General features: G+C 40.2%; 1 long non-coding RNA gene across 1 annotated transcript; it reads right to left on the bottom strand.

The window, feature by feature from the left end:
* Positions 1-3,341: 3,341 nt before the first annotated feature.
* On the bottom strand, positions 3,342-7,282 carry LOC107308451 (uncharacterized). Its single transcript, XR_001552806.3, has 2 exons — positions 5,906-7,282; positions 3,342-3,644 (listed from the first exon to the last, which is right to left on the bottom strand). It is a non-coding gene; the product is annotated as an uncharacterized LOC107308451 (long non-coding RNA).
* Between the last annotated feature and the right edge of the window lie 11,516 nt (positions 7,283-18,798).

Raw genomic sequence — 18,798 nt, 5'->3', positions numbered from 1 at the left:
GCCAGTGCTGAAACGCACCACCCACTGCCTCACTGTGCTCATATTCACTGTTTGCTCTCCATAAACATTCAACAAGCATCAATGAATGTCAATGGCTACCATTCTTTCTGCATGGAGGAATTCAACGACACACCTTTGCTTCATACGCACTTCCATGTCAGATGCCATTCTGTCAGACTGCCCTTCTGCTGTCATCTGCCACACAGCCACAAAATGGAATGGAATACTGACATGAATAAAGTGTGACTGTGAAGTGAGGAATATTTCTTTCTGTTAAGACAGGTCTTTTGAAAGCCCTGTAGGGAGACGTGATCAGATTTTTGAGTTGAATGTCTCATTGCAACTCTATAAATTCTACTTGAAAATCGGCAGGTCATGTATTTATGCAACTGAAAATGGAATGGCAAGCAGACCAAAAAAAAGATTTTTTCTTTTATTTTTTGCAATCTTCAAACTTGTTCTCAAATTCTTTTATCACTATGGAAAGCATGGCTGCATATTTGTTGCTGTTCACAGGACTGCGTTTAGCCAATGAATCAAAATGCTTAAAATTATTTTCCATAACTCAAGTTAGCACTGCACACTTCCCTCTCCTTGTCCTGGTTGCAGCCCAGGTTGGGTTAGTAGCACGTCAGTGTTTGATCATTGCTGGTATATGCGTACTGCAGGTGTGGGGCAGCATTGCAAACTGCACTGGGCTGCATGCAGGCTGTGAGTTGGACACGCCTGCCATGTACTGTACTTCAAAATACTCCTGGAAATGTCTCTGAAAAATCAGCTTATGCAGGATTTGACTGCCCACTCACATGAAGCTGATGACTCACGCTCCAGAAACTGTACTTCACTGCCCACTTACAAGCTCCGTGCTGCATGTGGAATATGTGACTCATGCTTTTGTCGATACTGGATCCTGCATCATTCCTATGTACAGAGCAAGGAATTCTATAATTCTATGGAAACATTCCCTTCTCTTTCTCCCTGCAAACATCCATCCAAGCGTTTTGAATTCGTATCCCAGGTAAATGTAGGCAGAGATGAGTGTCAGACCTCAGCACAGCTTTGTCCTCCATAGAATAGGCTGAGTTTGCAAGTGGCTGAATCAACAATCCTCCCCAGCAATTTTTCTGTCTTCATTCTCTGTTTAAACCATCTCAGATGTCTGTGTTTTAAACTTCTTAATAGGAGTACTCAGAAATGGATGGAGATGGTAGTTGGAATGATTAGAGAAGTTTTATGACTCCTAAACATCACCTGAGCAGCAGCTCATCTATCCGTGCCTTCCTGATCATTGTTTCTCCAGTTACAATTAACTTCTGCTTTGTCCCACCGGTTGGACAGACCACTGTCAAGACAGGCCGCCCCTCTGAAGAACTGAGCATGTGTTTTTTCTTGTAAGCTTATTTCTACTGCAGGAGCGGTCCCCTGACACCTGCAACACACAAATCTATTCTTCCAGAGCTTATTCAGGTGCTGCACGCTGCTTCATATAAGTGTTATGTTTCTAAAATTAAAAGCTTAAAAGACTTTTGGTGCATAAATTTTGCTCAAGTATGTGGGAGTGATCCAGAATCTAATCGCCTGATACTTCTAGGTGTCTCCATGTCAGTGTGCACTGATCATCCTGCAAGATCCTGCAGTGACTGCCCATATTGCAAGAACACTGTGTCCTCCAAGTCTGGGGAGCCAACTGGGGCCATCATTGGCTCTGTTGCAGTCTAGATTTTGTCAGGCCCCTAAATTCTGCCCACATCCCAAAGGGGGTTTGGGAAAAAACAGGAAAAGTGGAGTTTCAGCACAACAGCTGAGTGATTAAAGCACTTGCCCAACAGTGGGCCTTTGTTAATGCATTGAAGCCATTGCATTCCTATCTCAGGCAGGTTTCTTCATTTCTGTGCTTCACCAGGATCAAGAAAGTAAGCAATCACTAAATAAGCCACTGTGCAGTAAGGAATGTAAGGGGGAGAGGAGAAAGGAAGGCTGGCCAAATGGCAACAGCAGTCATCTGGGGAAAGGAGATGAGCATTGAGAAAAAGGAGACTGAGGAGGCTAGTTCTGCTTGCTTTTCCACTGGAAGACAAAATACTGAGCAAACTTCAGAATTCAAAATCTAGACTGAAATCACTGGAGAGAACAGAAAGAGACATCAATAGACTTCTTGTATTTCTTAGAAACTTTCTAATTAAGCAACGTGCTGTTTGTGTTTCTTCTCATTCCTGTAACTCTAATGCGTAGTCACAAAGTAAAAAATAGCAATCAAAATGCATGTCCCTATTAAGATCTGTGCCATCTGAGTAATATACTGTGCGATGACGTATGTTCTTTATGGCACTATGCATTGTCATTTCTTTCCTATTTTGAAACTAGATATTTACAAGATCAACTTCGTGTCTTGTATGCTTGTATGCTCCCTGCCTGATCCAGAGGCCTCCTTTGTATGAAACGCTCTCCCAGATCTGGGTAGAAGGCAGGTTTATTAGTTTCAGTGAAGCCACAGTGATTCATGGCAATGTGTAATGTACACATCTGCCATGGTGTGTAGGAGCATTCGGCATGGCCCAGGCCCTGCTTTGCCTTACCTATCAGAAAGCCAAATCTGTGCATGAAGACCTGAAACGAGCGATCAGACGATACCAGATAGAGACCCTGACTCTCATAGACACAGCGTAAGCAGGAACAAGGCAGGCTGTGCTTTGCTTCAGCTGAAAATCTCCCCCAAACCAAAGCGCTCAGCCACTGTTCAGCTCCACGCTATGAGCATGAAGATGAAAAATATGACAGGAGGTCCTACAGTATTCTGTCCTCAGATGGCCTCCTACACATTCCTGATCCAAACAAGAAAGATAGCATGACAACTCCAACACACAGTAACATCATTCATCATGAAAGAATGCAAGCACATAGCACATGGGGAAAATGTGTATAAAAAATACAGCTGGAGTGCATTCCACCACAATTTAAGAGAAATGTCAGTTGTATTTATTTTTCCAACTGTTTGAAAGACCTTCTTGAACACTTGCTGCAGGACTGAACCACATATCTAGGGATAATAAACACAGCATCTTGTGCCTGGTTGAAGGCTTTAGGATCAATACGCCGTGCAGAATTTATACATCTTTCCTTGACTTCACTGTGAGTGGGAATCAGGTCTGAGAACAGTGCAGCAGTTAAAAACATGTCTTGTGTTGGTTTTAGAGGTGAACGGAATAATTATTATCCCCCCAAACAGGTATTCTAGAAGTTATTTCTGTATTTGGCAGACCAACTCCATGTTATGCTGTTCTTTCTGGAAAAATAGCCAGCCTTATTTTAAAATGCTCCAAGAACAATATGAACGCAACAAGTAAAGCTCAATAACCTCTTTATTAACTATTTTTTGTTGTCCTTCTGAATACACTACATTTTTAGACCCAACAGGACTAAAACCATGATGGGAACTCAAACATTATCACATATTTTGCTGTTACACTGAAACTAATCTACCCTCCAAAATCCTTTTCCTCCTTAGTTTCACAGAACATTATCACGTCTCCTTTTTATCTGTTTCCTGGTTAACCAAATCGATCAAGCTTTCATTTCTTAATTCTCCTCTCTGTGGCAGGGTTTCCAGAGTTGTAGATCTCTCAGAAGACATTTCATCCACCTTTCTGAAAGGAAAAAAAACACAACTTTTTTGTTTAATAATTCAAAACCAGCCTTACTAATATTATATGGAGGATTATTTGTATTTTAATACTTTACAAGACACTGCTCTGCTTATTTTGCCAAGATTCTGCATCTGCCAGTTTAGCTGCAGCTTTGCGCTAATGCTTCCAGACCACAAATAAAAGCTATTGAGCAGAGCTGGTGTGGAAAAACTGTTTCTGAATGATCACAGTTTCACATCACTACCAAATAACAATCCCGTGCGACATGCACCTAATAAATATGTGATATCCTTCAAAGAGAGGCCAGAGATTTAATAGAATTATTAATAACCAAGTCTTTGAACAGTCCATGAAGTAAGTAAAGACCGGGCAAGAAGTGCTTCACATCAACACAGTCACTTCTCAAGTGGAAGCTGGTGAAGAGTGCCTAGCAATATTTAAGACAAGAAATAAAACATTCTCTTACATCCCTGTAGCTTGCATCCAAGGTGACATAGCGCATGCTAACATTGTGCTGGACACCCTAATTCCATGCCAAAGCAGAAAGGTGAGTGCCAAATAATCTGCAGCATCCAAATTTCCCGGGGGGCTCATGGAAAACACATCAGATCTGGTTAACTGAAAAGACTTTAAACAATTACAGTACAAACTTGCAGCCCTTACAGTTTACAGAGCATAGTTTACAGAGACTCCTAAAAGCTACAGTACAAAATATAACAACATACTTCGGCAAGTATCATAAATATCATGTTGACTAAACATTCGTAATTGCCCAATTCTTGGAAAATCTTGTTCGTCATAATAGTGTAAAGTTAAAAGCATCGAAACTGCAGATCTGAGAGATGGCTGCATTCTTCTGCATTAACTCTGCCAAACTGGTGCTTGCACTCGTACTGCAAAGTTAGCAAGGCAAGAAAACATCGGAACGACGAGGGCAAAGGAGGGCACAGGACTAACAGATCTCCCAGGACTAAAGCTGAATTTTAGCTTTGATCCAAAGAGTGAAATCAGCAAAGCACTTTTAATACAGCAAGGTGATCCCTCCAGAGTTAGAGCTCATTTTTTGACTCTTCATGTTGTCACACCTCAGACTCCTCTTGTAAAAGCGCCTTGGGCATCTGTGTTATTTAATCCAGAGTTAGGTTTGCGTGTGTAGAACTTGCTCAAATCACCAAGTTAAACTTCTTCCACAGGAGTTCACTGCTGTTCCCATATTTGAGAAAGAAATTCAGATGGGAATGCAGAAGAGAGCAATTCAGATGTTTCTCCCCTCCTTATCTTCAATGGCTCCTAATGTTTTCCTTCTGAATGATGCCTTTAGGCTGCCTTGAAGAGGAATCCTGCTGCCCGTACAGAGAATCTGAAGCATGATACATGCTACTGCCAGAGACACGTATCTCCAAATGCCCACGTGCAGCAGGAAGTTTAGAACAAAACAAATGAAAAAAAGCCAAACCACCACCACATAAATGGTGTTTGGGGTGCGCCAGGACTGTACAGGTCTGGGGCAGAAGCGCTGAGGTTGCCATGCTTACATCTTCATGTGCTCAGCTGTTTAGCCTGGAGATAAAAGGTGGTACGGGGTTCACTGAGATGAAACAACTACAACTGGCAGTAGAAGAGTAAACATTAATGAGGAAAAGCACTCTACCACTCTTTAAATAAAAGGAAATACCAGCATATGGGTAAATATTTATGCAGTGATTAATAAATTTAGCCTGGAAACCAGAAGAAAAGCTCTGGAACAGCTTTCCAAGGAGACTGAGGGGGAAATAAGAACTTGTTAAATGTTAGCACTCCCTTGTTGTATGAAAAGGACTGTGCAGTGCCTGCAGAGTACCCAGAGAACTCTTAAGTGATCCAGCTTCAGAAAATGTCTTCCAGTCCAAACACATCTTCCAGAAGTGTTAGTCCTGTGGCAATGGCAAGGGCTCTGCCTCTGTCCCACTTCACCATTGGTTCCATATTAAGTTATCAGTTACAAGTAACAATTGCTATGTCTGAATTTTCACTTTCAATGCAGTGTTGCACACAGCATCTTTCTCTCTTCTGTTTAAAACCCTCCTGAATTTTCTCGAGGATGATCCTATGATTGTCACAATTATTTTTTTCCCCACAATTTTTTTTACTCCAGAATTCAACTACTTATGCAAAAGCAATATTAAATATTCTTATTTGGCACTGAAAAACTAACATTTGTTCACAAAAGGATGTAACTCACGTTCCCTGTTTCATACAACAGCATAAGGAGCCAATCTTACCACGTTAAGAGTATTCCCAGCCTCAGCTCGGTTTGATGAAGCCTGATGGCACTTGGAGCCTTCTGTGGATCAAACTGCATTTAGAGCTAAGACAAGACAAACAAGATCAGGCACTATAGTTAAGAGAAAAAAGAAAAAGATTATGAATGTTTTAGAGGAGATTATAGGGGATAGAACTGAATCCCCTCTTGCATTGTTAGGCCTTTAACCATTAAAGACCTTAAGTGCATGTTTAATTTCAAAACACCCAAGCAGATACAGTGAGGTCCGTCTGACTTCGCTTACAGTTCAGTAAGGGGATTTTGTTGCTCAGTGAGGGCTTTCAGCACATATGTAAGTGCTTTGTTGAATCAAATTCTTGCACAGGAGTAAATGAGAAGCAACATTACTGAAGTTCATGGAATTATGCCAGTTTAAGTGGGAACAAAACGTGGCCAGCACTTCTCCTTGTTCTCCCCTCAGTCCTCCACGTAGGCAGAGCCAGATTTATCAGAGGCAGCCAATACGTGACAGACCTTTACACAAAATGCTGCTGGCTTGGGAGCTTTCATTTTGAAAGCACTTAAAGTTTAATAGCACATTTAAGTGTTTCTGGAAATCTAGAGGTTTACAAATTCTTTGCACAGATAGATATGTATGTAACTATGCAATTTCTTTTCGGACCATACCATACTTTTCCAGTTTATCTAGATGAGAATTTAGGACAGGTCTTTGTTATCTATAACTACTTTGGGCTTTCTTGAAAGACACTCCTTTGGGAGAAGTGCAAGGTCTTCTCATTGTATAATAAAGACTTACATTGCAGTTAATTCTCTTAATTCTTCTGGAGCCACAAGCGTTATACGAGCCCTTGCAAATTAATGAAACAGTTTTTCTGGTGAGTCTACTTAAATTGAAGATCCCAGCAGCATCACGAAAGGCTGGGACTGATTTTATGTGAGCCCAGTTCCATGGCTGAGAAGCGTGTTTGCATGGCAGTCACACCTACTCAGTACGTGAACTATTTCCACAGTCATTCTGTACTCACCAGTCGTGCTTTTTGACTGCAGTGTTCTCATTTTCCCTATTTACATGCTGCCTCTGAAACACTGCTGCAGTCACCTTTCTGTATTAGAAGTCCAGAATGTGTTTTCCAAGGCATCCCTCTGAGAACGCTGCCACTGTGGATTATGTCAAACCTTGCTGCATCTGAGGGCTGTAACCAAACTCACTTCCCTCATTTCCTTCACTTAGGAAAAGTGTAAGAAGTCACTGAGATCAACAAAAAAGGCCACTGAAAAAGAGGAATCCCCAGAAAAGGGGACACACAACTGCGTCAAAAGGCAAGTGAGCCAAAGCTGAATTTAACATAGGGTAAATTTTGCTAGATGATATTCATTTCAGATTCACAGACTGACCAAGGTTGGCAGGGACTTCTGGATCCATCTGTTCCAACCTCTGCTCCAGCAGGGAAACCAAAGCAGGGTGCCCGGGGCCATGTCCAGGTGGCTTATGGAGATCTCCAAGGAGGAGACTCCACAGCCTTTGTGGGTAACCTGTGCCAATGTTCCATCATCCACACAGCACAGAATTGCTTCCTGGTGCTCAAAGGGAATCTCCTATATTTCCACCTGTGCCCACTACCTTTTGTCCTGGCACTGGGCAGGACTGACAAGAGCCTGGCTCTGTCCAATTTTTATCCTGTCTTCAGGTATTTATGGACATGGATGAGATCCTCCTGAGTCTCCTCTTCCCCAGGCTGAGCTGTCCCAGCTCTCTCAGCCTCTCCTCAAAGGAGAGGTGTTCCTTCATCACTTAGTGGCCCTTCCCTGGACTCTCTCCAGAGCACTTACGGCTTTGGGGCTCACAGCTGGACATACAACTCCACGTGCAACCTCACACAGAGAGTTGAGATCACCAACCTTGACCTGCTCACAGTAAAGATGAATTAAGCTGACATTTGCATGTTAGAGCAAGCTAAAAACAAAAGAAACAAATGGAAGGAATTAAAAAGCTGTGACTTTTTGATTGTCGAGATTTATAGCTGGTGAGTTTCTTAGCCCACAAGTGTGGGCTAAGTATAAAAATTACATCCTCTTCTCAGAAAACAGAAGCGTACATTCTTTTTGGACAAGCATTTTTTATAACTACTTTTGAATCAAGCTGGAGCTTGATTTTTTCATGATTATGTTCTTCAAGATTTTTTTCTTCCTGTGTGTAGCTCCAGCAATTAAAAAAATACAAGTTATAGTGTAGATAATAATGTCACGATTTCTTCAATTCATGTGCCTTCAAAAATAATTGTTCAGTAATTCCAATTTTCGTCTCAGTGAAAATATGTAACTAACTTAAAAAAAAACAAAAAAAAAAACCAAAAAAAACCTCTATCATTATTCATCCTTTTTTGTTGTTGTTTTGTTTTGTTTCAAGTGTTATGAACACATTATAAAGTAGAATAGATGAATAGCATCTATTGTCAGTTATGCTAGACTGTTGGAAATAAGGCAGCAATTCCCCTTTATGTAATAATTTGTTGCCTTAAAGCGGTTTCACTCTTGAAATGTTATTAAAAAGCAAAAGTTTTTTCTCTCACATATGCAATTTGAAACACATTAAATCATTTAAATGCTGATTGATACGCCAAGAATTCTTGAGCAGATTTTTTGGATGTTCTTTTAATTGCCCTGTGTCCTCAGCAGAATTCAAGTTATCATCACATGCTTTGGAAGCCAAAAATGTGAATTGCGATATCAACTGCACAATTAATATTAATTAATTTTCAATACTCTGATGTGGAAAGATTTATAAAGGCATTTAAAATCCAAAGGTTGGTGAGCAGCCACATTTTTTGATAGTTCAAGAGAAATCAGTCTCTAAGTTGCTTAAGAGACCAGGGGAAAGTGAAACGCACTTGTCAGGGATAAAACTCAATAGCATTTAAACATTTAAACAGTTAAAGGTAAATGGCTGCCATTGAAGACAAAAAGAAATAAACAAATAAGATAAGGTCAGTTCTTCATGAAAATATGTATTTTTCTTCTCTAATTAAATTGTTTCCCAAAGAAAATATTCTTCAGTCCTGTGCCAGAGTTGATCATCAGATAACATTCTCCATCGTCTACAAGGAGGGTGCTGTAATACTACAGCACTGCTGTTCTTAAATACATAAATTTATAAGATTTCATTTGACTATAATTAATGCCTGGAATAAGAAAGAGCTTGTTCAGCAGAAAAAATTGTTTTTATTAACTCGTTTCTGCTTGCTTGCATTTTCTCACAATATTTTTTCCCCTTTCCTTATTTACGGTACATTGGCAAAGGGGATCACAGATTATAGATACAGTCTCATCAGGTTTCTCTGCTAGTTGAGCTTTGTGTCATCCACACTGTCTTGGTTACCTCGTCTGTCAAATCACAGAATCACAGAATTATCAAGGTTGGAAAAGACCTTGAAGATCATCTAGTCCAACCATTACCAATACTTCCCAGCTAAATCATATTCCTCAGCACCACATCCAAACGTTTCTTGAACACTCCCATGGTTGGTGACTCCACCACCTCCCTGGGCAGTGCATTCAAATACCCTTTCCAAGAAGTAATACTTCCTAATGTCCAGCTTGAATCTCTCCTGGCGCAGCTTAAAACCATTCCCTCTAGTTCTATCATTGATTACGCTAGAGAAGAGGCCAACCCCCAGCTCACTCAAGATGTGCTCATCCTCTTATTTTTTCTGACATGTCACGCCATCACAATAGGAGCAGATGGATCCGTAAAATCAGATATTTTAAGTAATATTCAATGACTGTTGTAATTTGAAATACAGAATTTCACAGTGGTCAGGCTGACAGGCCTGTAGTTTCCTGGATCCTCCTTACAGCCCTTCTTGTAGATGGGAATCACATCGGCAAGTCTCTAATCCTCCAGGACCTCTCCAGCTAACCAGACATGCTGGTAGATGGCAGAGAGCGGCTCAGCAATCACCCTCGCCAGCTCCCTTAGCACTCAAGGGTGGAGCCTGTCCAGTCCCATGGATTTGTGGCAGCCCAGGCGGAGGAAGAGAAATGGAAACATGGAGTTCCCAGCAACATTCTGCAGCCCTGGCCATGAGATAAAGTTCCCAAGGAACATCTTATCGTCTTAGAAACTTTGGGCATGCAGGGAGGAAAAGAAGGAGAAAGGGAACTACCCACAGTCAGAGCTACCTAAAAATCTATGGAACTGCTTATAAATAGGTTTATTATAATTAGAAAATACATGAGTATAGAATATATTTTTATCTCATAGGAGTTTGAGCAACACCAGCTGTTGCAATAACAGAACTACATCATTAGCTGGAAGCAGTAGTTCCATTAGATTGCTGCAGTCATTTTTTGCTATGCACTGATTAGTAAGATATTTGGTAGGGTATGCTGCCAGGATAGAGGATGTGCTGTGATGGGCTGAGCAGTGGTGTGCTCACAGCATCCCCTTCAGCACAAAAATGGGCATCACTCATTAGCAGTGCTAACGCAGAACTGCTACAAGAAGTCAGCCTACCTTCCTGGGCAAACCCATGCATCATGTGTGATGTTTGCACAACCCTAGACCTACAGTTCTGTGTCACATAAATCCACGCTATGTTCACTTATGTGTGTACAAATACAGGCATAGGAATTTACTGATAATAAAGTCACTTTGCTAAAGTCACAGTGGACCAAACCACTTTAACATGCATCTTAATGAAATGCATTTCATACTTTTATCACCTTATTTTATGTCCCACGGTATTTGTAAGTGTCATCATTTTCAATTTGAAATACCTAATGGGAACATTTTTTACATCCATTTCACCTCTTTTTATGGTTGTCATACCTATAAACATACATGCAATCCAGCTTTTCAAGGAATGGACTCCCAGAACTCAGGAATAAAATTGTTCTCATCAACCAAAGAATCTGTTCCCACCACAGAGAAATCCTCATTCATGCTGGGGAGCGTTTTGGTTGTTTACCTGTTGTTCCATTTAATTTCTAAATGACAGAATTCAGAACTGTCTATTGAATGCCAAGGTAACCTTTGATTTTAGGCTTCTCACTGAGCTTTATTCGTCTTTCATATAGAAATAAAGAAAAACCTGCTATTTAGAATTCTTATTGTTTATAGAAAGCAAATAGCCACATATTCCAATGAACATTTCTTGCTCACACAGCCTCCCTTCTGCAGGTTCAAAGACAGCAAGAATGACTTGCATGTATAGATTAAGTGAAGAAGTGTTATGGACAGTTGGAGAGTTGCAACGGTGCTCTGCATTAATTTGCACAACTCATATGGCACCGATACTTTCTAAAAGCAAGAGCAATTGACAAAGTGTTGGCATTACATAATATTTCTTCCCATAGAAGTTGTTGTTACCCTTTCATCACCTGCATTATTTTAAGTTTGTGTAGACAATGAAAATCCGAAGGATTGTCACATATGTACTGAAGTGTGATCCATCCAGTTCCTGTGTAGTTGGGTATTTCTCTTGGTTTGATTATCACTCACTATAAATGAAAGGAACACAAAGGATTCATAAGGTGATGTATAACAAGTGCCTTTAGCGCATCCCACAAAAAAAGAAAGCAAACCACTTTGCAATGTAAGTTTCAGAGGCTGTTTGCTATTGACTTTTGTTACATTAAATTTTGTCCTGTTATTTTAGTGAACTACAACAAAGTAACCCTGAATAGAATAACAAACTTCCCAAAAATGTCAGTTCCTCGGGGTAACCCAGCCTAAGGGCTGGAAAGTTTGCTTGTAAATTGGTTTCATTCCAGAGGTAATAAAGCTAACATAATATGGAAAAGATCTAGCAATAAGGCACCGCTGGTTTACACTAAGACTCATATGTTTATGTTTAAAAAACACACTTACAAGAAACACTATCAATGAGTGACTGAACCAGAAGAATGACAGAAGTGTTATGCATATCTAAGTAACCACTTTGATTCCACTTCAGAACATTAGTTAGGCTACTGTAATCCTTTACTGTGACTTTCCATCTTTTCCAAAGATAGGAAAGAAACAAAATGGGCTGAAATAGAAGAAGGAAATATCAAGGATTTAATAAATGCACTGGTGCTATGAGCCCATTAGTAATTCATTTGTTATAATGGATTTGGAAGAAGGCAGAATAGTGGCTTTGGGGAGTTGTACAGCAAGAAAGGCAGAGTAGGAAACAGCCCATCTGATGCTTGTTGGTGAGTCAACAGGCTGCCTATGGATGTGACGGAGTCACCACTTCAGGGAACATACAGATGTGGTACATAATGACATGGTTCAGTGGGCACGGTGCTGGTGAGTTCATGGTTTGATTAGAGGATATTAGTGGTCTCTTCCAACCTTCATCATTCTGTGGTTTGACAACTGGACAGGGAAGGTTGGTGATTCACACCGTGTTAGCAAAGGAGAGTTAACAGCCAACACGGTAAATCACAGCTTAAGCATTTTTATCTTTGATCTGACAGTGAAAGGGAGCAATTGATGACAGTGAGTTATATAAATTATTAAGAGGATTTTTCCATTTGAAAAAGGGCATTTCACAAATCAGTGTCAAAAACCTCAGCATTGGTGCCAGGGGCAAGTTGCAATGTTTTCCAGTCCAGCCAGGAAAAGGAGATCTGTGATATATTCCTCATCTTTCAATTCTCATATAATTCTGGAAAATATTACTGTTTTTACTAACCCTGAAGTGATAGGAGTCATAGAAACCCAGATAAGCAGGCAAAGGCAGTTATGCTTTTTTTTTCCCCATTTGTTTTTCCTGTGGGATTAATACCCAGGGTTCCTCATTTTAGCAATTGAGCCAACAAAGGCAGATTAAAAATAAAAACAAACTAATTTGAATATGAGAGACTTTAAAACAATAATAATAACAAAGCAGTAACAACAGTACATTAACACCACTATGTCTGCTTTTAGAATCAAATGTCTTAGACGGACCAAAGACTGCAGAATAGAGACTGGAAATCCTACTGCTTTCTGCTCAGAGTTGTCTTATCCCCTACAGTATCCGGAAATGAATCCATGCACAGAAGGAAAGGAGAGCATCATAACTTCACTGGAGGGAAGACACTGTCTCCACCCCATCATCTTGATGGCTTGGGTACCTTCCTTCACAGCACACATGGGAGATTAATTCCCTGAGGCTGAGGAATACATTCATCATTAATCTCTGTGCTTCTACTATCAAGGTACTGAATGAAACAGGTGTCATCTTATTCTGCATTTGAAAGCAAAAAATTTAACAGCATTTAACAGTGTTACCAATCTGATGGGAATTCGGAGAAGGTCTATCAAATGTTGCCCAGCTGTAGTTTAAACTTTCTGACAACAGGACTTGGGTGAGAACATGTAATGGGCAGCTTGATACCCACTGGGGAGAAGAATCAGAAGAAAATCGCGCAGTGATTTTGTCCCAACATAGCACTTAGTACTTCTACAGTCCTCTTCTGTTGCCTGCCCTTATTTCATTTCTGTATGCTCTTTTTTTCGTGTTTTAGTTCACTGAGAGGTTTTCTGGGGGCCCTGATGGATGAGAAACTTAATATGAGCCAGCAGTGTGCTCTTGCGGCTTGGAAAGCAAATGGCATCCTGGGCTCCATCAGGAGTGGGGTGGCCAGCAGAGATAGGGAGGTGATTGTCCCTCTACTCTGCTCTTGTGAGGCCCCATCTGGAGTACTGTGTCCAGGTATAGAGCCCCCACTACAAGAAAGACAGAGGGCTGCTGGAGAGGGTCCAGAGAAGGGCCATGAGGATGGTCAGGGGGCTGGAGCACCTCCTGTATGAAGACAGGCTGGGGGAGCTGGGCTTGTTCAGCCTGGAAAAAAGAAAGCTGCGGGGTGACCTCATTGCAGCCTTTTAGTACCTGAAGGGAGCCTATAAACAGGAGGGGAGTAAACTATTTGAAACAGCAGGACAAGGGGAAATGGTTTTAAGTTGAAGGAGGGAAGATTTAGGTTGGATGTCAGGGGGAAGTTCTTTACTGTGAGAGTGGTGAGGTGCTGGAACAGCTGCCCAGAGAGGCTGTGGATGCCCCATCCATCCCTGGAGGTGTTCAAGGCCAGGTTGGATGGGGCCCTGGGCAACCTGGTTTAGTAAATGGGGAGGTTGGTGGCCTTGCCTGGCAGGGGGTTGGAGCTTCATGACCCCTGAGGTCCCTTCCAACCCGGCCCATTCTGTGATTCTGTGATTCTGTGTAAACAGGAAGATGGAGCACCAAGAAAATAAGCAGTTTTGGTATATATATATGTGCCGCTGTGTCATCCTTCACATTAATCCAGACCCTGCTGTAGGTCATGATATGTCAGTAAGTTTGTTTCCTTTGTCTTCAGAAGAGTGTCTCTCTAATCCTAAATCTTATTTATTTATTTTAGTTGGATGCTTTGATGCAGAATGCTCAGCAAGAGAAGCATCTTGCTGTTCAGAATTATCTATTTTATTCACTTCATCCAGTATGTGGGCTCACACTCCTCTATAGGAACTGCATCGCATACAGAATATTGTGTTCCTTGGAATCTTTATTATTGTGTGCATAACTGCAGAAAATAAGCATCTCCAATTTACACAGATGTGTTTGCAGCCTTTGTGAGGTGCCCTTGTTACATGCATAAGAAGTTAAAGCTGATACTTGTCCCCAAAATTCTTACTGATTCTGAGTGGGTGAAGATCTTCAGTCCCAACATCCTTCAACTTTTTCCTCTCCTGATCTCCAGCTATGTTGGCTTTCCACTTGTTACATTACAAGCTTTGCAAGACTAATGTCCCTCTTCATCTTTGTGCCTTGTCAGATGTAAATAAATAAAGGAGGATGATAGAAGAGTATTTTTTCCCACACAGATCAAGAAGGAATTTGTGGTTCTAGCCATCTTGCCAGGCACATGTCAAGTATTAGTTAGTTAAACAACAGTCTGTGGAGGAATGAAAGTTTGGACTCTCAGTATCTTTTCTTTCCTTCCACTTTTCCAAAATAGCTCTATAATCCAGGCTGTGTGACATGCGGGCAACAGGCGAAATTCAGTTCACAAGGCAATTCCTTTGGGTCTGTGTGCTCTCCAGCCCAAGGATACATGTGCTTCAATAGACTAAACAGACCAGATGTGCCTCCCTATCACTGCCAACAAAGCCAGTCAAGTTTTTAGAGTTGACTGTCCTGGAGGCTCCAGCTTCTCTGTAAAGTTAAGTGACCCAAAATGCAGAAAAAACAAAGTGCATTTTGTATTATTATTTATTGTATTCCAAACATCCAAGTTATTCAGGATTGCAAAAGCCTGAAAAAAAAAAAAAAAAAAATTAAAAAATGCTTTAACATGCAATATCCATTTGAGGTCAGGCAAATGGCCTCATATATTGGTCTGTATCTGAGAGCAACTAGGGTCAGATGCCTAAGGAGAAACAAAAGAATGCAAGGAGGGTCTTATGGATGCTTCCGCAGAATAATCTCACTATCGGTGGTTCAGGGAGTTCTTGAGTCTTTTATTTGACCTTTTTTTGACATATTTCTACTCCCATGGATTGTCTATTACTTACAAAATGCTGTATACTATCAGCATCCGCTTCCTCTGCTGGTAAGAAGCAAAACAGCTGAACTGTAATGAATAAATAACTGGATGAATAAATATGTTCTTTGCCTGCTGAAGACCACTCACTTAGCACTGTCATCTGACATCATCTGTTTATTGTTTTAGATGTACAGTTATTCTGTATTACTTTTTACTAAAGCACCAAGGATTTTGAAGACCTGCATGTAACCTCCTCCTAAGATAAGTTTTATTCCTTGGGCAAAACTCCCAAATTCTGTTTTTGTTATAGAATCATAGAATCATTAAGTTTGGAAAGACTTTTTCTAGATAGTCCAACCATAAACCCATTCCCACTACACCCACTAAAAAGTGTCATTTAGTACAACATCTCTACGTTTCTTGAACACCTCCAGGGATGGCGACTCCACCATTTCTCCAGGCAGCCTCATCACTCTTCCTGACAACAATTCTTAATATCCAACCTGAACCTCCCCTGGTACAATTTAAGACCATTGACTCTTGTCCTGGAAAAAGAGGCTGACCACCAACTCACCACCGCCTCCTACTAAAGCCAATGAAGGATCCTATTTAACTAAGTGATCGTGCACTGTGGCCTCACAAGAGCGTAAGCTAAACAAAAGCTAAAGAAAATAAATAAGGAACAATGTCAAAAAATATCTAAAAGTAGGGGGAAAAAAAACACCACTGTGAAAGGAGATATCATTAAAGATGGATTATATATTGGAAATGTGAGGAAAGAGGCTGGGAAGAGGCTGAAGAAATACTTTATGAAAAAATAATGGGAAGAGATGTCTTACTGCCAGCTTCAAAGAAGCTTTGGAATGACTGCCTCCAATGGCACAGGTGCACAGGAGGAAGATAACAACTAAGGAAGGAAAATGAATATAATTTAATTATCTCAAAATAACTGTTCTTAGCCACATCTGAAGACAAACAGAAGAAAGGTCAACTGCAAGAATGTGAAGCTGCTAAGAAACAAAGGAAAATAGTAAACAACATTTGAAAATGAGAAATGACAATGAGGAGAGGAAGAACTCCCAGTCCTTGCCCCTATTAAAAGTGATTTTGTCAAGTTTAGTCTGTAGAACATTCAAACATAATAAACAATCCACAGAAGGCATAAAAACAAAGATGAGGCTGCTGCTGCAGTTCATACACTGAGTCATCAGGCCTGGTCCCTCAAATGGACCAAAAGCTGCATGCAGGAGAATACCTTTAGAAGGTAGCCAAACCACCCTAAATATTGACTTGGACTTCTGTACCAGTAATGTGGAATGAGGGTTCTTTTTGTCAAGCACTGTAAGATTGTTATTTATATTATGATCAGTCATTTTGAAGCAACACAAATTTCACAAGGCAAATCACACAACAATGGGAAAAAATCAGATTGAACTATATTGCAGTTACCTTCATAGCAGGAAGGTCATTCTGAAGCAGAAAGCAACACAAACAGGCTGGCATTTTAAAATGCAATTCAGATCCTGATAAAAAGAACGTTTTTGTCTTCACAAAGAACAATGTTAATAAAGCCATTGTAGAATGAGTCTCCGTGAGTATGGAGAAAGTATGGAGAAAGAATGGAGACTTCTGAATTATATATGCATTCAAAGCAATCAAATTTATTTTTTGCACTTTGAGCTTGAAGTGAATTTGAGTGAATCTGACCAGTAAAGGACATCTTGCTTTTTTTCAGGAGCAACCAGTTGCGATAGAATAGTGCTATGGGCATGTTTTATTTCTGCTTTGAACAATCCACAGGAAATAGTGCACACGTGGCAAGACAGTAAAAATCAGCATGTGGTGGAAGGCAAATGATAACTTAAAGAAAGTAATGCAAGAATGCAGGTCCAGCAGTAAGAGAGCAAGTGGTTCCCATCATGGCTTGATAAAGGAACCATCATTACCATGTCCATAATGCTCACCAAAAGATGTTCTACAGCACTGTACACAATGGATGGTGATACTGGCTACATATCAGTACCTTTGGCATCAAGAGGAACTCCTGCAAACTATTCAGCATTTTTGGACTTGTTGATCTCTGGAGGTCCCTTCCAACCCCTACGATTCTGTGATTCCATTATTTGAAGCCAAAGCTTTTTTTTTTTTTTTTTTTTTTTTTTTTAAATATACCCATTCTTATTTAAACATCCAAGCATTCAAGTGAAAAAAAATCATCCACATCTACCGGTAATAGTTCTTCATCGTTAATTAACAACCTCGTTCAAATGTTTTGCTGTACTCTTAATCTGAATTGATATGTCGACAATCTCTAGACACCAGATCTTAAGCATACTTTGTTCTCCTGGATCAAAGAGCAAGTGCTGTCAGATCTCTTTTCTTCTGCTGGTATTGGCTTTGTAGTATTTCTACTGATAAATTAAATCACAGAATCACAGAATGATTAAGGTAGAAAGGGACTTTCCTAGTTTAACATCATGAGGTTCCCGTCAGCTGATACAGACAACTGAAATCAAACTGCAGCTCTCAGTTCTTTACTGAATATTTAGGAATTGTTCAATTCACTTGAAGAGAGTAAACAGGTCTAGACAAAACATAACCAGGAGTGGTCTTCTCTGTTCTACACATTACTGTAACAACACTTCCCTATTCTAGTTGAAGTTCCTCTTATTGAAGAGCCAAGAACTGTGTTTACCATCAGCCCTCATGTCTGATGTTTGCAAATGGTCTGGTATGGATCACGTCCTACCTCCTGTCTCAGAATCACTGTTTTCCAGGAGACAGTTCCTTACTGCATGTGTGTGCTCATTTACCTTGGCATACAACATGGCTTTATTAAACAGCAACTTATTCACAGGTGCACTCCTCATCATGCTGTAGAAACCTATTTGTATAATTGACTTATCCTTCAAATTGCATGTTATTTGAAAATTGCATCCTTTTTTCATTGTTTTGAGCCATTGATAATGAGCTCAGAAGTAGATAATTTACATTTTCTTTCAGGAAAATAACAGTAATCTTTTTATCATTTAATGTATGCTATGCTTAGGCACATATAAGCGTAGTTTCTTTACCAGTCTTCAAGCAATAAAAAATCAGTACATTAAACACAACTGGTATAAATGATTTCCTGGAGACAGTCCTGGCAAAAGTTAGTAAACTTGCACACTGAGTAATTTTGAAGACTAAGTATCTTAAGTATCCACACTTCAAGATTTAGGATGTTTATACACTGCTACTATTTGAAGTTTAAATATTGTTATGATGTTTTTAAACTCAAGTTGGAAAAGAGGAAACAGCCAAAGACCAGAAGAAAAACAGCCATCAGTCCTTCCAGCTGAGATAAACAGAGGCTGAATAACCAAGTCTTAATATCTTTTTTCCTGGCAAGATTCT

This window comes from Coturnix japonica, chromosome 1 (genome assembly GCF_054131305.1).
Source record: "Coturnix japonica strain WE chromosome 1, WE-NBRP24, whole genome shotgun sequence".
Classification (NCBI taxonomy): domain Eukaryota; kingdom Metazoa; phylum Chordata; class Aves; order Galliformes; family Phasianidae; genus Coturnix; species Coturnix japonica.
Note: the sequence above shows the minus strand (reverse complement) of the source record. Positions and strands in the feature narration are given on the sequence as shown.